The sequence below is a fragment of the Temnothorax nylanderi genome, unplaced genomic scaffold, assembly GCF_030848795.1.
Source record: "Temnothorax nylanderi isolate EJ_2023f unplaced genomic scaffold, tnyl_v1.0 TNYL_tig0053_pilon, whole genome shotgun sequence".
NCBI lineage: Eukaryota > Metazoa > Arthropoda > Insecta > Hymenoptera > Formicidae > Temnothorax > Temnothorax nylanderi.
Window position 1 is genome coordinate 817151 of NW_027249115.1, and position 16116 is coordinate 833266.

The 16116-nt window shown below is 44.9% G+C and overlaps 1 protein-coding gene and 1 long non-coding RNA gene across 2 annotated transcripts in view; one reads left to right on the forward strand and one right to left on the reverse strand.

The window, feature by feature from the left end:
* LOC139772776 (uncharacterized) overlaps positions 1-4809 on the forward strand; it is a 156049-nt gene extending 151240 nt beyond the window's left edge. The window contains exon 5 of the long non-coding RNA XR_011718198.1: positions 4274-4809. This is a non-coding gene — a long non-coding RNA (uncharacterized lncRNA). The remainder of the gene's footprint in view (positions 1-4273) is intronic.
* Positions 1-15906, reverse strand: part of LOC139772775 (uncharacterized) — a 156092-nt gene extending 140186 nt beyond the window's left edge. The window contains exon 1 of the mRNA XM_071706695.1: positions 15801-15906. The gene's annotated coding sequence lies outside the window, so the exon portion shown is untranslated. The remainder of the gene's footprint in view (positions 1-15800) is intronic.
* Positions 15907-16116: the final 210 nt, after the last annotated feature.

Sequence of the window (16116 nt, forward strand, 5' to 3'; positions counted from 1 at the left end):
TGCGCACGACTCACGTCAAGCATCCTCGCCTGGAATCTCAAACGATTTTTTCCCCGTTTCCGTCAATCTGCTGTCGCCGCACAACATATTTCGCCACGATTGCGACAGCAGCAGATTGCAAAGGTCGACGTATGAATGCAATGATCCCGATATTACTCTCGTGACACTATCGAAAATAGATTCGATGAAAGAAATGGAAATGTTTTTGCGCAGGACGAAAGAAGAGATTTTTTAAATTATAAAATAAATTCTTTGCCATATTCCACATATAGGCTTGATATGAAAAATCTATTTATATCTTTTTTCGAAGATTTTGTGGTGTCACCACGAGAAATAAAAATCAAACGTGAGCGAGATATTGCAAGATTTACCTACGATCGAAGATGGTCACGTGTCGAAGATGGAGAGGTCGCATAGGTCCTGCACAACTGGTGGTTCCAGGAAAAGATAATTTCAATATACAGATAACGAGATGTTCCGAAGATAACTGTATCCAAGCTATCCCATAATATTGACACGCAATACACAAAACCTTTACTGATAGAAAAAAAAAAATCAAACATCACGTAAAACGGGCCTGTTGTATTCGATACGCTATATTATCGGTGAGACTGTATTATGTAACACGAAACCCCAAACGCGCCACCTGTGTCACATTTCCAATTGGTATTAAAAATTATCCTGCAATTCTCTCTTTCTTATGGCACAAGTTTTGAATAATTCATCTTTTTGAAGTTGACGTAAGTTAACGGCAAATCGCGCTGGGTTTTACATTACGTGAAGAAAAAAATTATTACACGTACTCTCTTCCCGCGTTTTCCAGTGTGACGCTGAAAAATCCAAGCCGCATGATTACCGCAACAACTTACTCCGCCAAGTCGCAAATACACGCGCGTCACCGTCAGGAATTATTGCCATTACGCTGTTGGGATAATTATCGGTTGCGCATGTAACAACACACTAGAGATCGCGTAACGATACGCATCCCGTGATAGTATGCAGCAACACGTATTTATGCGGTGTGCTTGATATCTACTTAATGTCGAATCTACATCATTTTACATCAGTTTTGAGTTTCTCTCATTTTCCTATCCCAATTTTCGCATGAAAGTTATATCAACAACATACCTAAATTCGTCGAGTACGTTTCTAGATTTAGCCTAACGTGCCTTCTCCAGACCTTTTAACGATTATGTAATATTCTGGAAAGTGAATAATATTCGCTGATGAGTTTTCGAGAGAATTCATCGATTCCCTACGAGCGAAAACGTTTCGTGATAATCAAACGCTAGCCGCTGTGGAACCAGCTTAAGCCTCTCTTCGTGACGACGCTCGCAGTCGAGCAGTGCGCCTCGTGACGTCAGTGGTGACCACGTGCTGAACAAGAGAGAGAGTCGGAGAGTAAAGGAGCCTCTCCGTGCCTCTCTCGTATCGTATGGAGCGTGGCCCGGGGATCAAGGACGGTTTTACTCGCGAGAAGCGGGGCCGCGTGTCCCTGCATCTCGTCGTGATGCTGCGGCGGGGAGGAAAGGAGGTACGTGCAGGAGGCAAGAGTGGCCTGGGGGACAGGGAGAGAGAGAGAGAGAGAGAGAGAGAGAGAGAGAGAGAGAGAGAGAGAGAGAGAGAGAGAGAGAGGCAGAAGCAGAGGAGATAGGTGAGGGCAGCGACGGAGGGAAAGAAAGGCTGTGTAGCGTGAAGGAGAGAGGGACGCGGGCCAAGTTATAATGCTCCGCTCGTCCACTGTCCCGAGGAGGTGAGGAAGAGGGAAGAGGGACAGAGAGTACCCCGTCCACTTGCTCGCTTCAACTTCTTTCTCCTGTCTCTTTCTTATACGGGTCTGCCCCGCAGCGTCCCTCCGGTTCCTTCGTCCTCGTTGCACTCTCCACGGGGAGATAAAGAGAGGGACGGAGAAGGGAAAGGGACGGCAAAAAGAAGGGGTCAGGAGGGAAGAGAGGGCGGCGGAGGTGGTGGAGGCCACGGGGGAGGAGGGGAGGTTAGGAAAACGTGTCCCAGCCTGCACGACCCGGTACACTACCTGCCAAGAATTCTGACCATAACAAAACGATACGCACCATCGAGAAGATCGTTCGATGTCGTGAAAAGCGACGGCGGATCTCTAAACAACGTCGCGAGAAAAAGACGCGACTCTTCAGAAAAATAAACACTACGGTCTCTCTCTGTTATTTCAGCAAACAATTGCGAATTATCAATCCGGTTGCTCAATCCGTCCCCTTTTTCGAATAGCGGGATAACTTCTTATTGTACATAGGAATTAACATCTGCATCACAAAACCCATGTGAAAATGAACAAATAAATTAAAGACCTGAAAAGTGTAGACGAACAATAAACTATCGGTTTCGCATCAAGATTGGCGATCATCTGGTCTACAACAGCTCGAAAAGCTGTGTCGTTTTCCTCTTTTTCTTCTTTTCGCTGTTTATTTCAATTCCGTTTATGCAGTAACGTTAATTAATTTACGAAAATGTAAAACGATCGCGCATTTAAATGAGAACACCGTAGCACACTTGACGTCGAGGAAAGGGCCCAGGCAGGTCTATAAATATTACATCCTAGCCCGCTCTCGGCCGCTAAGTGGTGCTCGCCACGTTGCATCTGGATGCGATCGTGGTTATGCAAAGATTTCCGACAGAAATTATGCAAAAAGTCCCGCTCACGGTGCAACGGACTGCGTACGATTCGGCGCCGAATCATGGGGAGTCATGGAGAACGCGCGGGAGAGGACGTTTTCTTTTTTTGTCGTCGTCGTGAGGAGAGGAGGATGAGGGCGGGGAAGGGCGAGGGAGGAAGTTAGGAAAACGTGTCCGAGCTTGCACGACCCTGTACAGTCCCGTCAGTGAGTTTCGGCGGCGACGCGCTGCAACGTAGAATCGGCGCGACGTAATGTAATGAGACGATCTCTCGAATCCGAGAGCATCCGAAATAACGACACCGGTCTCGATATCGCGTGAATCGATCAATTATTCCTGGCACGAGGGAACGTTTCCCCCTGGAACGAAATATAATCCTGTTGCCTCGAGGACGTCCCGCGAGCAGGACGGGACAGGTTGCGCCGCGCGACTCTTGCGGCGACTATACCGGTTTTAAATTATCATAAACCCCTTAACCCCGCGCAAACTAAATTATTTTTGCGCTCTTGTCCGAGCGAGGCTGCAATAACCCGGGAATACGGTTTCTCGATATTGAACGTTTCTGTTTATCTTCCACGTTTTCGTCGCGCGGTCGCGGGTTATTGCGACGTACGTTGAAGACGCCTCGGAAGCGTCCGGTAGCTTCTCCGCTCCGGATCGCGTCAAACCGGTGTGTCGGGAAAAAGTGTGTTATCAGTGGCGATTACGTTGCTAAATCATTACGTAATAACATAAGCGCGCTGAATATATAAGCCTACGATGCGCTCGCTCGTTAACCGGTGATAACGATCGTGACAGATACCGCATTAAACCGAGCCCCGTACATCCGTTAGATCGTTATCAGACGGAAAATCGAGCCGCGGCCGGATCGCTGTTGTTTTTTGCGGTTGTATACCGCATAAATTCATGTATATCGCGGAGTTCGCTCGCGAGTCCTCTTCCCCCCCTTCCCCCCAATGATAGGTTGTATTCGCGTATTTCGCATTACCCGCGTTCGCGCGAGAAAAATTCGGACCTGCTCGAACGAACGAGGGAGATGATTGCGCTGACCTTGAAGGCTCCGCGTCAGTGCACAGCCATAACTGAGCCGCGATACTTTCATAGTGCAACTGCCGCAACGTGACAATAAACTAACGGCCGAGAGCTGATGCCGCGCTGTTTATCGCGTTACCTTCCCGCCTGTTATATCTTTTTGTTACGTTCTTCTCTCTTCCTTGACATTATTCACGATGCGACATAACTCCCGCCGCGGTACAACCGCGTCGGGACAACGGTACTTTCTTATTACGAGGGACCCTAGATTATCTATTTATTTTACTTACAGCCCTACACGCATGGCCGACAGTTAATGCCGACGGTTAATGCTTTATCGCTACTACCTCCATCGTTATAAAAAAAATTTGTAATGAACATTTAAATACATGAGCTAGACATATAAGTATATAAATATCCTTCGTATATTTTTTAAGGAAAAAATTCTACTTTTTAAATACGATGTAGCAACGAGGAAAAAACGATTTTTTTTTTAATCTAACATATGTATATCTTAAGTTTTTAACCTTATATACTGCATCATGAATATTGAAACAAACTGGATGAATGCGTTTATTTTTTTGTGTTTCAGAATACATTGATCCAACGCTGTGTATCATGTTGAAGACCGTGGCACCCAAGAACCGCAGGAAGTTTCCGTTCCGAAGGTGTGCATCTCTGGTCGGAGCAAATGAAACGCATCGTCGACTAAAGTGAAGTTTACTTACGCGTCGTGCTCGCAAGGCCAGTAAAAGTAATAGAAGCTCGTCGGTATATACACGTTCTTCTAGACACAAGTCGAAGACAACGGGGAGACTTTATTCCGTAGAATATTTCTTTCTCCCCGCCTGGAATCTCCATTGTCCTCGAAACGGCGAGGCTCGTCGCACTTCCTCCTTTCGCCTCCGACAAATGTCTCACCGAAAAGACGCGAGTTACTATCGGCATCCGTGATTTTGCAATGGCATTAACGCAGCCGTAACTCGCCGATGTAAATATTTATGGTGGCGTATCCAACACGGAAAGCGCATCGTGTCTACCGATACCTTCGATGCGTATTTTTGTAAAATATCGTGCGCATGAATATTCAGCGAAGTTTGTTAGACTCGAGCACTCTTGTATAAAGGGTAGTTAGTATACCGAATAATTGTACCGCGCGAATTCTGATGACTCAATCGTGCTAAAGCCGAAACGACGAATCTGTTCGTCGAACTGAAACGTTGAAAATCAATCCATTGTTGAATGACAAGACGACAGCAATCCGAATTTAATAGCAATACGAATTTAATATACCATCGCAATTATTCGCGTAGATTCCTATCTTAGTATCTCGTTACGATGTGGTAAACTCGAACTCTTCCGTGCTATCGTAGATATTCAATTTCCGGGAGCTCCAGGAACGCCGGGAGCTTCCGCTCGTAAAATGCGCGCGTACGACAATCGCGACGATTCGACGGTAAAGATCGCAAGTGTAATGCTCGCATAAAGTCTCGTTCATAGCGTTTCCTGGCGGCAGATAAGGCCTTGAGGAAGGTCAGCGTACAAACTAAGCACTCGGGAAGAACGAGAGCGAGAGAGAAAGAGAGAGAAAAAGACGAAAGATGAGAACTCGCGGGTGAAGAGTCGCGATTGCAATTGGGCAATCTGGTATGTCCTCGACGGCGGAAGCTCGAATGGAAAATGCGGAGTGCGCCATTTCGCGGGGATATCAAAACCGTCGTCGTCGTATCGTTTCGCGCGCTGGTCGCGGCGCCTTCCTCAAGACTCGCTTCGAGAGCGACGCGCGTTGTCCTAGGATAAGACGACGATATCAGGACCTACCACTACGTGTGGGCGCTGCGCGCTGTCGCGTCGACGCGAGGCAGGCAGAAGGACGGGAATGAGCGAGAAAGAGAGAAAATACGAGTGGCCGTACGAGACCCTTAGCATTACCAAGTCAAATACGGCGAACGTTGCCCCGTCGCGTCGTCGGAAAAATAGCGAGGATGGAGGAATCAAGGAATCTCGGCAACAACACTATTGTTCGCCCGCACCCCGTAGATGCTTTTACTAGCGGCAGCGAGGCGTCACGGACGCCGCTTCAATTTACAGGAACGACGTCGCGGGTATATTCCTGGCACCTGGTTTAGGCGGACGCGCTTCCTCAGGGAGACCCACGGATTGAATTCTCCCTGAAGTTCAACTTCGCGTTGGTAATGCCGAACGCTTTCCAGATAGAACCTGAATCTCGGTGTCGCTGACCGACTTATGAAAGAGTATCCAGCAGAAATATCGCAAACATCAAATTTCAAATATGCTTTCGAGGAAAAACATCGCTAGAGAGAAAATATTGATATAATTGAAGACTCCAGATAAAAGCTTCGTCATTTATCCGAATTGTCAATTACTATATTGCGACGTGAATCGTACGCGTGGCGGAATCGAAAGTGCGAGCGAGAACGCGCACATGCGACGGAAGAAAGATAGAAGAGGGAGGGAAATATTGCGTCAGAGATCGCCTACGGAGTTGCTGGCATTTTGCACCGCGTCGTGTGTTGTATGCTCGAGAGAGTTTATCGTCCTATACTTGGATCGCCGTTACTCGTGCCGCCGCAGCTTCGCGGCGATCGTAGACCCGGGACTCGCGACTCGCGAGGGAGAGACGAGGAAAAAAATTGTCTTTCAATTTTCATGGCTCGGTAAATCCTCGCGCCGCCACTGCCGCCGCCGAGTCGCCGAGTGCGCGGCTTTCCACGATGAGTTTCGCAAGACGATGGGTCTGGAGATGAAGGCTGGCGACATCGAACAGCGTTGCCAGCTTCGATAATCGATCGACAATTACTAGTACCGCTAATTATGATTTTGATCGTTAATAAGCGAATTATTTTGATTGGCGCGCGATGCCGTATAAGCATCGTCAAGTACGTCATAGCTCGGTCATTATTGAACCTGTTATCAACTATGATATCACGATATACTTAAAATCAAGGCTGCCATACTACCAGACGTTAAATCAATTTGATCACCCGATACTTATAATTATATCTTTGCTGATACAATTTGTAATGATTAATACGATAAATGCGTGATAGTTCCAATTTAACAGGAAATTAAAATATTGCAATATTACACGAGCAATACCATTTTCTTATACAAATTACGTCACTGGATAAACTATCCATTCTCTTCGTGCTTGGCATTGAATTAATTCGCAATTTGGCGTCGACGCATACCAAGATCACGCATGATGATGATGATCAATGTCAGGTCAGTGTTGCGACGTTAAATGGGGTTACATGCTCGTGACGCTCCGTAATCATTATCCTCGATGTTACGTCCATCATCATACGGCCGTTTAGCCCAATTCCGTTTGGCTGCTGGTCAAAATAGCGCCGCGACGGAGCATCGATTTCCGTGACGCAATTGCTCCGCGGTGTTCCTGACCTGCCTTCTTGTTTCTTCTTTTCTCCCACCGCCAGGCCGGCTAAGGCAATCGACAAGTCGGTGGCCCAAGAGCCGACCGAGTAGTAATCGCGATCCGAGCATAGGCCACTTCATAACGACGGACAGCCGGTAGGTTGTAAAGCCGTCGTAATTCCCGCAGGATAAAAATCCTGGCACACGCTCTCCCCGGTATATCCACCGTCGCCGATGGTGGTGGTAGCCGATGGAAATAGCTGATGGTGGGGCGGAAAGACCGGCCATTTCTTGGCTTGCGACACCCTTCGCAGGAGAGACCAGCGTTTTCCGCTCCTTGGCCTTAATTAACATCTGACACGAGTCCACTATACCGCCACTGGCCCGTCTCCGCCGCGCCGATCCCCTGCCGGACTTCCAATGCACTATTGCTTCTTTTTTTTCCTTTTCCTTTGCCTTCTAATGCCGTTTAATTGCTTCCCCAGCTGTTGAGAAGTGGCTGAAAGAAGTGTTGACCGATGGCTACGCTTGCTTAACCCTGAACGTCGTTTTGCCAGGTGCGAGGGAAAGATAGCATCTCACGGATATTTAACTTACCGTGAAAATTCATGGAATTGATATCGCAACGCGCGAACAATTATTCGAACGTCGTGTGCCGCTTATTACGTCGTAATCGACGCCCTTTCCAAGGGCAAAAATAAATTTCACGAAGAAACCCGAAACGAGAAAGCAAGATTTATTTTTGTCGTTCGCAAAACCAGTCGTCACAACATCCAAAAGAAACATCGAGAACGAATATCAAGAGATTATTTATTTAATGAAGCTTAAAATTGCATGTAACACAAGTAGGCGGAAACAAGACGTCGTTTGTAAGCACCAAGTCACGTTCTTAATCACGTGCTTTCTGGAGAAGGCAATTTAAGGACCGTAAAATGCATAAAGCGCGATTCGAAAGTCGGAAACAAGTCGAACTGGAAACAATTGTTTTAACATGTGGTATTTACACGAATAATATATAACAAGAAACAGAGAGAGAGAGAGAGAGAGAGAGAGAGAGAGAGAGAGAGAGGGAGAGAGAGAGAGAGAGAGAAAGAGACAGAAACAGAGAGAAACCGTCGTCAGGTAGCAGTCGAGATTGTCGAGATGCGAGATCGCGATTGCGCGCGGAATCGATAAATCAACGAACCGGGTAATCGATCATAAGAGCGATCACGGCGCAGCTCGGCTTTCAGCGCAGGACGGCGATTAGCGGGGACGTTCAGATAATTAGTATATATTCATCGCGCGGCTGAATTACGTAATCCTGGGACGCTGTCCCGAGCGCGATTCGTCATTCGGCCGTGAGCGCAACCAGTCATCGACACCGAAATGAAATTCATCCTTGATGCACTCCAAAATTGATTCCGTTCGTTAACGCGGCCGAGAGCTCGTTGCCCGCTCGACGATTAATCTTGTCGCGTCGAGAAATTTTGAGCGCGTAATAGGATATTCAAACACGGCTCCATATATTAAGTTGAAGTATTATAAATAAATAAATTTATTTATATTTATAATATTCTAATTTTATATATTAAGCCATGTTTCTATCATAGAGCACATTTCTGCAGAAATTCTGATATAATAAAATACATACGTTATATATTTGAAAATACTTTGTAGGTATGTTAAAAAACATTGTTCTTAATTACATATATATATTTACATATAATTATGTATATACAATAATTATATAATTAAGAACAATTGAATTTTAATATACCAAGTTCCTTCAAATATACTGACTAATAGGCGATGATGCCGTGGGCTAATTGCGCAGCACTCGATCATGACGAATTAATTACCGACGGTTCGTCGGATGACGGGTCAAACTTACTTACATGCCGAGTAAATAGCCGTAGCACGATAAGCGCGTATAAATACATAATAAAACTTTAATTTCTGAACGCATCCGGGCACGGCGCATCACGGTGCGATATCGATCGGTGAAGTAGCTGAGTAGCCGTGAGAAGCGAAAATATATAGGCGAAGACGCGTCCGTGAACGTCGCTGGAAACGTAGGAAAAGTCGAGGCCGCGAAGGAAACATGTGCTCTCGCCGAATGCGAAAGAACAATGGTCCCTCGCTGAAAATTAACATTTTTACACGTAGAACCGACTTCGCCGCCGATTATGCGCTGCGCGATGTGTTCGGTTTGCATGAAGGCTCATTGTTCTGCAACGGCAACGGCGAACGACGCAGCGCGCCCGTAGTAACCTTGGCCCCGTTATTATTTGCTAATCTTCACACTCCGCGATCTCGCGCGAGCTCGGCGAGCGAAGAGCGCGCGCGGTTCCGCCAGCGCGATAGCTTTGTTTATGAATAGCTTCATCCTCGCTTCGGTACGAGCTACGGGCGAAACAAAGACACTGCAACCGAGGCGAGACGAAGAAAGACTTACTCACATACGATAACGATATCGTAGTCGACGTAGTCTATAAAGCTAACGTGTTTTTTGGGAAATCTAAAGTATCAATCTCTTAATATCATTAATATATAATATATAATAACGTTATATTAACGATATTTCATACATAAAATATAAAATATTATCAATATAACAATTAATATATAATAATATTTATAGCAATTAGCAAAGCGTTAAAAATTAGAGACTGTATTTTTTAATCGATACAACTTTGCACAATGTGCTTACTTATATACATTCGTTTTGTATAAGAATCTTTTACATTATAATATTATAATTTATTTATTATATATAATATATAATAATAAACACAGAATCGAGAAGAGAGTTCAGAGTGAAGCAGGGAAACGATTGACCTACTGCCAACCGCGACCGTTCGAATTTTCCTTTAGCGGAAAGAGAACTTTAAACGATACTACGAATTATTATCTCGGAAGTAGTTCTCCGTGGCGGCTCACGCCTGAACGAGCGCGCGTGTTGCGTCGGACGAGCGCTCTCTCGCTCGCCAGAGCTGATACCACAACGCAGATCATATAATCACTATTATCAAGGTATATACAGCGGTAGCGAGAGAGAAAGAGAGAGAGAGAGAGGGAAATTCAGATAAAATCGCGGTGCCCGACGTTACCTGGAAGAGAATAACGATCGCCGATAGTGTTTCCAGCGGCACGTGGTTCCGCGAACTTTATGTCCCATCGTCCAGTTGCATTTGTTATTCGCGCTTTGACCATACGCGTACAACGGTATATGCACGGGACAGTAATAAGGAGGAGAAGGTGGCAAAGGGGAGGAGGACAGGCTTGGTGAACAAGCGAGGGGATCGTGGGGGCGAAAGAGGGGCTCCCCTTCGAGCAATTTTCTACCTTTGTTAAGCAAGCTTCGTATGGCAGGGAGGAAGGAGAGGGAGTCGCGCGGGTACCGGCGATATAAACTGAGGCCTGATGCAATTAGTTTTACGAGAGAGAGACGGGGTGTATAGGTATATAGATGGCTACTGTGGCATTAAAGTGCTACTAAGGCAGACACGCTCGCGCTTTAGTGCTTCTGCGTACGTTACTGCCAATGAGTCGTAATCGGACGGTCGCGGGGAGATTTAGCTCAGGGCTAGGCGAAAGTATCGGCATGGACGATCGTGCAGATCGTTCGGTATCTGCCGCCGTTGTAAGGGTTGAATTATGTCGCGGTACCGATGAACGTTAAGATGGCAATTTCAGTTTCTTCCAGGCGGCGTACAAACTAGTAGGATGAGGAAGAGCCGCGTACTAGGTCGCAATTTTAGAGCCAATCGGCGTAAAACGATCTTACAAGGCGTGGATCTCTTTCTCTTGCCTGCGTAATAAATTTCGTGGTGTCGTATTAATACAGCAACGCGCACTTCGACGCTAAGCAACATCGCGTAGAAATCGCGGTACCTCATTTGCTTACGCTATAAAACGCGTCGAAAAAACCGCAACAATTTTCCCAGAGAGCTAATTGCGAAAATTGAACGAAACTCGTTGATGTACGCACCTTGCGATGTTGCGTAAGATCAATTGTGCGCACTTGTACGCACTTTCAGCGATTGCACATATGTGTAAAACAGTATAGGCATCACATATATCGTACTTTGTGGCGCAGTAGTAAGGGCTCAATTATACGAGCTACTAATGATCGCTGAGAAATCGCAATTTTATTTTCTCTAGGTGAAATGTATCGTTTATAAGAGCGGTCTGCAATTGTTTATAAAAAGAACATGAAATATGGATAATAAAAAATTCCTAACATTTAATAAATATAAAAATGTATGGTATCAACAATAAGCAATTAGAGTGTCAATGTTTTTTATAAGACAGCAGGCAGCTAAAGTTGCTAATCATTGATTAGTATTTGTATTGATGAAAGTAGATTTTGTGACGTTGTGCGATATATCTGCGTAATTATATATATATTTTTTTACAAGATATAATGACACATCGTCAAACTCTCGCATAAGCACATATATGCTTACTGCAAATACGCGCACGTGTGCTGCAGTTTCTCGATGAGGAAATCGAAAGAGAGCAGATAATAAACCAATTTTCATGTAATGTGAAGAAAACTTATTAAAGGTTCGTCGTTTCATGCGCGTTATTAGAGACGACTCGTGACTTTCGTAATGCGAATAATAATTTTCCTTAGCTACCTGTTTGAAAGCGGATTTAGCAAAGAACCTTTCCTTGATTAGTGCCTGCGTTCTTAGTCCGTTACTGACACTACGAAACTTTTCTTTGACTCATTTGATTGCCAGACTTTAACGTTGACGCACAACTTCGCCCATTATAGAAAACCAAGACTTGAAATTTTAAGCACACGCTTTTATTTTAAGCACAAATTAAAAACATTCCAATTTTTATACTTAGAAAAATAATAATAATATATAGAATATTTAAAAATATTACATAACAAGATAGTCTGTAGGATTATCTCTGTGAAAAGGTCAAGCTCATCGCTGAACATGCGTGTTATGTGTCAGGACTTACGTTATGATTGGCAATATTATATAAGACATACATCTAAATTCCTTTTGTTTGTAAAGTAAATCTTATATAAGTGTATATATGTTCATAGCAATTGATTAATAATCTATCGTATAATTAAGTGCCTATACATAGTGCCTATACATATCGTGTACAACTCGAGAAACAATACATGAGTAACCAATCACGTAACCAATCGTGCGAATGATCTCGGAGAGTAACAGTAGTTTAACATTATCAAACTGTCCTGAAGCGTTTGCCTGTGTGTATGCATGCACGCAACACCCACACGCATGCGGGACCGGTCAGACGTCACGTAGAGTAACTCGAAAAGGACGTCGCATGCAAAGCGAATCTTCCTTCCGATTCGACAATGGTAGCCAGGGGAGGGAGAGGAGGGACACGACACCAGTACATCATCTACACTCGAGATATTGTCTGTGTGAGATACCCCCCGTGCTGTATTGTCTACCTTGCGGTTTACAATAATGACGACGCAGCATACAGAGAGCTTCATTTCACGATGCCTTTGACCGACCACCGCTGCCGCGCTGCAAGGAACCGTTTAAACTCTTTGTCGTCGAACGGCAAATACGATTTTCCCCAATACGTCGAGCTCTGAAAGACACCTTTACCGAACAAATCGAATCAACGCGTCGTACTTTGTACTTCGAGAGAGTTCATCCTTATTCTTATTACGCACTAAATCTCGCGCGCGCGTGTGTACGCGTTACAAAGAATCATTATTCGCGGAAAGGACTGAAAGCAAGAATGACTATTAGGCGTGCGGCACGGATTTCAGCTTGTTAGAGTAATTGAGGAGCTGTAAAGCAACGGAGCGTGAATAAAGCGTTCTTTTATAGTAATCAAACACTTTCTCTACGAGATACTACGGATTTTGCTGCATCAAGAAGTAACAGAGTACTACAAAGGAATAGACGGGTTAAATCGAAACCACGAAATTGACTATATATATATAAACAAATATGCGTGCACACACGCATTTATTTGTATATACGCATTTGTATCGGCTGATAAAAATGTCGCTCTTATCATTGCAATATTTCCTAATGCGATCCAAATATCGGCGATATTTGCACATAAAAAAAGTAACAGCGAAAACGTAATATCTTACTACACTCGTTATCGTGTCTGGCGATCGCATCGAGGATGAAAACTTTCTCACGAGACACGTGGCCGACGCGACGGACCTTTATCAAGCGACCACAGTGATAACAGGAAACCACCGGATTGACCGCGATGCGTTGCAGTATCACGAGGACTCTACCTCTTGCGCTTACGTAGCACCATATCGATAAGGCAATCCGGCGTAAACTGATTTATGGGACTAAGTAGGTCGTAGACATTAATGCGTTTCTCTCTCGGCGCATCCGACATGTCCATTTGAACGTGTATACACGCTTCCGCACAAATAAATAAGCTTCAACTTTACTTTAGATAAGGTCTCCCATGTCTCGCGTATGCATATATGTACGCATCAAGATAAGTAAGTCCTATTTATAACCCGCACTTACGACGGCTGGACGAAACCATAGTGTCCCTCATTTCGTTAAAACAAATAAAAAGAAAATCTGACGAAATAGACCGAAGATACAAAGTATAACTTAAAGCGATATATCTAACCGCTCCACTGCGGAAGAGCATTGCGAGCTTACTCGAAATACGAGGTTGTTGCCCGTCCGCTGTTAACAATGATATCTCGGGATCCAAGCAAACACCATTATTTCTGCCTATATCTGCTGCGCAGATAGTGCTTGCGCTCGGGACGCCGCAACCCGGGAACGGTCTCTGTAACGAATTTTTCAGGAATACGGACACTCGAACACAGCGGAGCGCGCTGATACCGAAAACGAACGAGGTTAGTAACATTATCGTAAATCTCAGGGCGAAGGCAAAGAAGACTCCTTAAAGGCAGATTTATCGAGCGTCCGCAGCAAGTTAATTCTCCAACTTAAACAACGCGGTCACTGCAAAGTGGATAAATCTATTAGACTTATGCGCGAGGAAGATTTATATTATATTTCATTCGTATATATTAATAAAACGTAAATTACAAATATCATTCGCGTTTTATAAATGGTCTGTAGTCGTTAATATTTTAATTAAATTACAATTCGTGTGTATGAGATATTAATGATAAAAGTGATCAGTTAATGTCTTATCGTACAATGTTGAGATGATATTGCCGCGGCGTAAGTTATCTCTCGTGCGAAATTAACGTATTCAATTAATGGGCTCGACCGTTAGCTCAGAAACAATCGTGCTATTAGTTTCCGACACCTGGGTCTCATGGATCCGAATTTAGGAATCTCACGACGCGTTGGTCGCGAGCTAAATAGGTCGTGCGTATGATAATGTCGCCATTATCGCGCCGCCATAAGGTCGGCTAGGGACCGTCAGATTTCGCGGGACACCTGAGTCTTTGTCAAGGACTTAATTAATTAAGGACCCTCCTACCGATTCGTCGCGCAAGGGTCGAAAGGGTTACGCATTTAACTTCGAACAGCTGATGTCCCCTTGTCAACGGCCGGCAAAAAAGACGCTATTATAAATTTATTATTCGGGATGCAGCTGCGTAACACGGATGATCCTTCGTCATGGTTTTGTCGTCGAGTCGGTTCATTGTAACATCTCTAATTATACTTCTTACGGGAAGACAAAGAGAAATCCAGCCATTTTCGTTGATAGAAATGTTACTTATCGGCACGTTAACCGGGCACACGTATCTACGCCCAAACTCTGTACATCGTGCATCCTCTAAGATCCTGTTAAGTAAGATCCAACAGAATTCCCATTCTATGCTTCATCGCACAACAAAAGCGCTTGTTGTCATGAATATATTACCCCCACCTAAGGTGGAAAACTTGGCTGGGAAACACGGCGAGGCTGCTGCACAAAGCTACGTAGAACCTTCCGGCGCTTCCAAGTTACCGCGCATCCTTATATATGACTTAATTACCTCGCGTCTACGCATTCCCGTACAACAGCGGCTATCTTGGCGTATGCTAATCGAAGCACGCAATTTATTCGCGCGCTCATGACATCGCGTTACGAGCGACTACAAGAAAACTGCTATATTAAATTTAAGACCCGCTATTTGGACCTCGTATACGCCCTCGTGCTATGATTTGCGCGACACGATTGCCGAAAATTAACTCGCGTTTCAGCTCAGTCGCGAGTTGAGGATTAGCCTGTAATTCAATCGCGTGTTCTCCTGTTGCTTCTCGTAACGAAATTAGGAAATCTAGGTTTGCTATTCAATCGAGCAGAATTTCTGCGTACACCATTTCTGAAATAAACGAAGCAGCAAGAGTTAAAACGTTACACTAGTTTTTATGACTTTAAATAATCTGTCATCAATACCTCGTTTTCTAGAATAGGGTTCGATCGATTTTTATGCAATCTTATTTTTTATTAACCATTAATTATATTTCTCGGCTTTGAGCTAGCAAGATAATCGAGCCTGTAAATCGTTCTTTCATGATCGAAAAATGGCATCTATTAACGCATATATGGCAGCTCTTTACCAGTCACGCTGCGCAACATCGATCCATAAAGATGCGATTCAATTTTCCTAAGAAGACGATCGTAATCGATCAAGATATAGGCTGTGTGCAGAGCGCGTCTCGAAGCGTATATAAAACGCGCGCTAAGCGGCACTGCTGTTTTTACGCCTTGGTAAGGGCTCGTATCTCGCGCGAGTATTCGCCTGGCCTCGATATTTACGGCACGAGATGACGTACCTTTACGTGCGGTATAAAGAGTTTGCATCTCGCGTCGCTTGTTTCTCGCGGCTGCAGGCGAGCGAGCAGCCAAGCAGATCCTCGTTCGTGACTGGTTCCGATCGGCCTCCAACTGATGCGACGCGAGACATTGCGTCGTCTTTGTCGCCCGATGTGCAACGACGCGGCGATTGTACAGCAACGTTGTCCCAGGCGGCTTATCACGTTGTAAGACACGTAACACGACAAGACAGATAACGCCACCTCCTCGGCCTCTCCCTATTCCGACTCGCTTGTACCGAATTACGTGGCACGATGCGGCCACGTAAATAGAGAT